The following is a 6,228-nucleotide window of genomic DNA, read 5'->3' as shown; positions in this document are numbered from 1 at the left end:
ACCAGAGGGGAGAGGGGAGGGAATTTCAGGGGAAGGGGGGAAGGGTTTGAAGGAACTAGTATAAAGGACACATGGACAATAACTAGGGACAGGGTGGAGACAGGAGGGAGGTGAGGAGGGCAGAGGGGTAGGCTGGAATGGGGGTAAAGGGCTGAAAATTGCACTTGAGCAACAATTAAATTTTTTTAAAGGAAATAAAAGAAGTGGATTTTTAAAAAAAGAAGAAAAGCACATGGAGAAACCCCCTCCCCTGGGGGCAAAGTAACGGCTGTCTGGGAGATGAAGTAATCACAGAGGTAGGCCCTGAGGGCCCATGAGAAGTCCTGAGCCAGCTCCATTGTGTTCTGGCCTACTGGTAGAGTGCTGGGGAGCTTGGCCACCCACCACCCAGTGTGATCAGAGCAATGGGGTTGGGATAGAACTTGCTAAAGGCTCCACGGAGGCAGGAGCACAGTGTCCAGACTTCATAATGGATGGCACTTTAGAAATCACCAGCCCCTATTGTAGGCTATACTCCAGTTTAAGAGGTTCTGGTGTGGTGAAAATAGGTGGTTGTTTATTCAGTCTGTGAAGCTGTGTGTATGTGGTTTTGTAACTGTGGAAATACACATGCACATCCACTTATGAAATTGGGATCCACAATTCTCTCTCCATCTAAGCTTTTTTAATAGAGCAGGATAGTTCTGTCTCTGAGCACAGTCAGCCGTAAACAGGGAGTGATGATGGAGACTGTGGTCATAACCTCACAGCCTCAACTGAAAGCCCATTAAAATAGCATTCCCCTGAACATCAGTGCAGGTGAGAAGGCCATTAGCCGAACAATCGGGAGAATTATATTACACGTTATTTAACTTTGAAGGCCTGGGCAGGGCATGTGCCACCTCTGACCCCTGTTTTTCTCATTTGCAAATATGGTTGGAAGTGTCGCAGTAAGACTGCAATGGAATAGGTTGGAGCAGAGCTCACTGGAAAGCAGAGAAACCCCAAAATCCAGCTAGAGGCTGCTCCCCCTCCTGCCAAAAAAAGGCAGAGGGGCTGGGAGGGCTGCTGAGGCTTCAGATTAAAAGCACCATTCTTTCTCCAAGGCAGGGAGGAGCCCAAGGAGCAGAGGGCACAGTGCTGAAGGCACATTACACAACAAAGGCAGGTATCAGCCTGAGCCTAACCCAGAAGACCAGGCAGGGAAGGATATGGGAGGAGACTTTGCCTCTTACTCCCTGGAGGCGGGGCAAAGGCAAATATGGCCAACAATAGCCCTCATTAGTTGGAAAGCTGGGCACCCCCACTGGTTCCATTGCACATGGGATTCTGGGAGAGAGGACTTTTAAAAGAGGGGGCAGGGAGAAACTAGACCTCTTGACTCTTGGTCTTCAGTGTACTTGAACACTTGGGTCTCTGGCCCTTACTCCCCTGATGAACAGGAGCACATGTGGTACCAGCAGATGCCAGGCCCACCAGGGGCTGAGGCCCCATATGGTCAGAAACCTGTTCCTGGAGGCAGGTCCTGTGCTGGGATGCATGCCACGCTGGGCTCCAGCCTCTGGGACTCTGATTCAGTGTAGTGTGGCACGTGGTTCCTGGACTGCCACATGGGGACTGAGAGCAGCGGCCCCAGGTCCTGCTGCAAAAAGATGGTGACTCTGAAACCCACAAGGGCACATTCCAGAAAGGATGGGGATCTGTTTGTGCAGTGGCTTAAGGTCCAAAAGAACAGATAAGGAAAAGGGGAAGTTCTGGGTGTGGTTTTGGCTTGTAATGTTTTGGAGAGTAAGAGAAGTTCTGGATCTCCTGAGAGAGAGGAGCTCAGAGCAAGAGTGCTCTCAGTCCCTCCAAATTGGAACCCTGTTAATAAAAACACATTTCTTTCAACACAAATCTTCAGGTCATGTATCAGAGCAACAAGTGGCCGCCCCCCAACAAGATCCCTTAAGGTGCTTTTCTATTCTGAAATTTGGTATTTCCTTCATTGAGGTCCAATCCTGTAACTACCATGCCACGCAGCTGAGCTGGGTGAACAGACACCAGATAATTTGAAGGAGGGATGGGTTAAGTCCAGACAGAGGTTTGTGGGTCAGGAGAGAGGTGGTCACTATGGTCTGAGCATCAAGAGGGCCACAGCAGCAGAACATCAGCAGAAAGGACCAGAGGGCTAGGGGAGGAGGCCTGGCCAGGACTGGCTGCAGGGAGCATGGACAGGTGTCCCTGATGCCATCAGGATGACTCTGCATGGAATTAATTCAGCTGAAGTCTGGCAGCAGTTCTAGTGCAGGCAGCTCAGGGACATCTGCTCAGGGACATCTTTTGTCACCTGAGCTGCGGCTTCCCTCCCCCACCTGCCTGGAGAGCCTGTGGGACCCAGAGGGCTGAGGGAAGCTGCACTTTAACTTAGCCTTTAGGAGGCATTGGGACAGCTGGGAGTGATGAAAAATTAGAACAGCTTTGCTTGGGAAAGGCCCTGGTAATGATACATTTACTGTGAGTTACACCTCTCGGTGATTCTTTAAACCTGAGGAAATAAAACATTAACTATTTTTTAAATCCTCACCCAAGGATATACTTATTGAATTTAGTGAGAGAGAGAAAAACATTGATCAGTTGCCTCCAGTATGCACCACACAGGAAAATCGAACCCCCAACCTTGGCATGCGCTCCAACCAGGGATCAAACCCACAATGTTTTGGTGTGTGCGACAATGCTCCAACCAACTCAGCCGCATGGCCAGAATAAAACCTTTACTAACTTACAACCTCCTCTGAGTGAGGCAGACCAACATTTATACGAAAAATAAGAAAGACCTTAATGCTCCCCTCTTAAAACAGGCCCTGTGAAATCCTGCTTTGAATGAGCGGCATCTGTACTCAGCTTGGATGCTGCTGAATTCTGTTGCCACCAACCCCAGGTGTGTGGCCTTCCTTCAGCAAGATAATCAATGTCTCCAAGCCCTGGTTTCCTCACCTGTGGGTTGATAATACCTTCCTCCTACTGTGGATGTGAGGAGTGAGCTAACAGATATATACATAGGATAATAGCTCAACTCTAGTGGTTTTGATAACCAAACTACTCGTCAATCAAGCTTCCTCCCAAAGGAAGCCAGGGAAAGAGATAAGGATTGAAAAACGACACTCCCAAAGGTGGGGCTGGGGTTTTAATGGAGAGCCACTGGTTTCTGGCAGCCAGTGAGCCCTTCTCACCACCAAACAGGTTAGGATTTGCATGATACAGATGTAGAACAGGTTGGAATGGAGCCCAACCAGCAGGTGGAGGCTGCCTGAGCCTGCTGGTCCCTCACCTCAAATGCCTTCATCAGGAAGCGCTGGTCCTCCAGGCGCATCTCCCCAGCCTCCCAAGCTCAGACCCTCTGGTGTTGCATATGCAGAGAGGTCGGTCCTCTGAGCAGCCCAAGCTCTTCTTTAGGAGCAGATGGATGCTGAGTCCTGCTCCCAAGAGCCTCAGCAGCCTTCCTTCATAGTCAGTCACATGTGAGCTTTGTTTAGTCCAGGGGGAGTTTTAATCCTCTGCTGTAAAACTTCTCCAACTCCCATCAAAAGACTCATGCTCCTTTCAATATTCACATATAGTAAACACAGGAAGGAAGGCAATCTGCTAGGAGGAAGTCACGTTCCTCCTCCCAAAGCCAAATACGGTCAACTGAAACAGTGCTTTCTTGAGTCTCCAGCCCCTGGCTTGTCTCGTGCATGGTGCAGTGGACATGAAGGGGGTGTGAGGGGCTTGCATCTCCCCTTCTCTGGTGGTTGGGCAGCCAAACCTGGGCCTGACCAGGGTTGTGGTCAGTGGATAAGGCTTCTGTGTGCTGAGCCAGGTCCAGGGGACATAGTCTCCTTGGGAGGACAGGGCAGGAATCAAGACATCTCATAGTCTGTTGGCCTCACTGTTGCCAAGGACTTTGGTCACTAACTGTAGCCCCAGCCTCTCTGCAAAGACTTCAGCCAACTTCTCAGGGGCATTACGAGCGAGCACCTAGTCTCGGGGCATCCTGTAGGGCCAAGGCCCCATGGGGCCAACTTTTGACCAACAGAAAACGGTCGTGTGAATAAATTCTTTCCTCTTTCACTCCCTTGATGAAAGGCCCCAAGACCATTTGTATAACTTCCACAAACGTGTCCTCTGGCAGAACAGCCAGCGGTGCCCAGAGCTGCCTCCCTGCAGTGGCACAATGTGTGCCTCCCTGGCATGCACCGCATCCTTGCCAACCTGCCCTGCTACCGTCAGCTCCTTTGTTTTTGATCTCTCACTCCCCAGTCAGGACTGAAATCCTGTACCCCAGGCCATACCTCTCAGGAAGCACAGGCTAGGACAAGGCAAGCCATGCAGACCACTAGCTGTCATAGTTTCCCAGACCTCAGAAAGTATTCTCATCTCCAAAGAGCCCATGTTGTTAACCTTGCTTGGAATGATATACAGAACTACCCTGGTGGCAGGAGGTGGGGGATGCTAGGGCTGCCATAGATGGGAATCTCCTACTCTCTTTACTCCTTCATCTGTCCATGTTTCCAAGCTGCCTCCAGTGCCTTTTTCTCCCTTTTAGGTTAGAGTTTAACAGTGGCTACTCCAATTTACCTGAACTTGCAGCCAGAACCTGGAGTTATCATTGACACCTTATTCCTCTGCCCTAGTCCTGCAGGTAATTTGTCGCCAAGACCTGTCAAGGTAATCTACTAAATCCTCCCGAATCTGTGCCCCTTTCCCACTTCCCCTACCTCCACTGTCTTACCCCAGTCCAAGTTACCATCATTTGTCCTGGATACAATGCCTCTGCCTTGTCCCACATCCACTTTCTCTCTCCAGACACACCTACTTTTTAGTTGCTAATCACAGCCAACCTGTATCACCTGTTCCTGCCCATTTACTACCTCTCAGAAACTTCCCATCACTCTGAAGATTATTTCCAAATGTCTCAACACAGCCCACAAGGCCCAGTGAAATCTGACCCCTGCCAGTCTCTTTAGGATCAACTCACTCGACATGTTTTCTCCTACCTGCCAGGCCCAGTGTCATCCCCACTCTTTCTGGTGCCTCTCACCTGCTCTTCACTGCTTCCATCTCTCCCTCACCTCTTCTTCTTATCTCAGCTGGATTCTACTCGTTATTTAGTCTCAGGAAAATATAATGTACTCAAGAAAGCCATCCTCTTATTAAACACACCCTCCCTTCTGCTCCTTCATCATATTCCAGAATGCCTCTGTTATGATTTTAATTAGGTATCTATTGGTGTGGTCACTGGTTTGTTTCAGCTTTTCTCAGTAGCTCTAGGCTCAAAAAAAGCAGGGGCTGTGTGTTTTGCCACCACATCCAATTGCCTAGCACAGCATAAACCCTCAATTAAAAAATGATTGTTGGATGAGTAGTGCACCTCTATTAGAAGCAATCAGAGAAACACTTAGAAAATCAAAAAGCATTTGCCAGACTAAACAAGGCATAGCAAAGCAAAAAAAAAGAGCAAGTTCTAAAAGTAAACAAAGCAATCACTAACTCAGACTCTTTGTGAGAAGATCTGTTTGAATTAGTGAGCAGTGTAACTGATGGATGCTTAAAAACAAATAAATATGCTTTTACAAATTCATTGTCTGGTATGGCAATTTCCTTTTATAATTTAGCACCTAAAACATTTTATCTCTCTTTAAAAAATCCTGTGTTTCCTTTTATCAAATACTGAGAGCAATGAAGCTCCTTTTTTCCCCCCTTTTTGGGATAGAAGTGCAGAAACCCATGCCAAATTTATTATTCAATTATAGTACCATTGTTGGCTTTCCTGGTTATTATACTTACTTTTCCTATTTCATTATTTAATTTTCTACTTCAATTAACAAAAAACTCACTGTATCTATGCATTTGACTTTAAGTATGCAAATAAAATGTAGAGGTCTCTGGAAGACATATATTAATGTCTAGTTAAAACAGAGTTTTTCACCCTGTCTGGTGAGGCTCAGTGGATTGATTGCTGGCCTGCAAACCAAAAGGTTGTTGGTTCGATTCCTAGTCAGGGCGCATGCCTAGGTTGTGGGCCAGGACCCCAGATGGGGGCCCGCGAGAGGCAACCAATCAATGTATGTTTCACACATTGCTATTTCTCTCCCTCTCTTTCTCCTCCCCCACCTCTAAAAATAAACAAATAAAATCTTTAAGAAAAAAATAACTTTAAATAAACTAAGGGGTTTTTATAACGTAAAACCATATGCGTGTGGCACTTGATATGTTTTTTTATTTGAA

Source organism: Sturnira hondurensis, unplaced genomic scaffold, assembly GCF_014824575.4.
Source record: "Sturnira hondurensis isolate 20B ecotype Veracruz unplaced genomic scaffold, ASM1482457v3 Scaffold0020184, whole genome shotgun sequence".
Lineage (NCBI taxonomy): Eukaryota > Metazoa > Chordata > Mammalia > Chiroptera > Phyllostomidae > Sturnira > Sturnira hondurensis.
The sequence above is the reverse complement of the archived record's forward strand: the minus strand, read 5'-3'. Positions refer to the sequence as shown.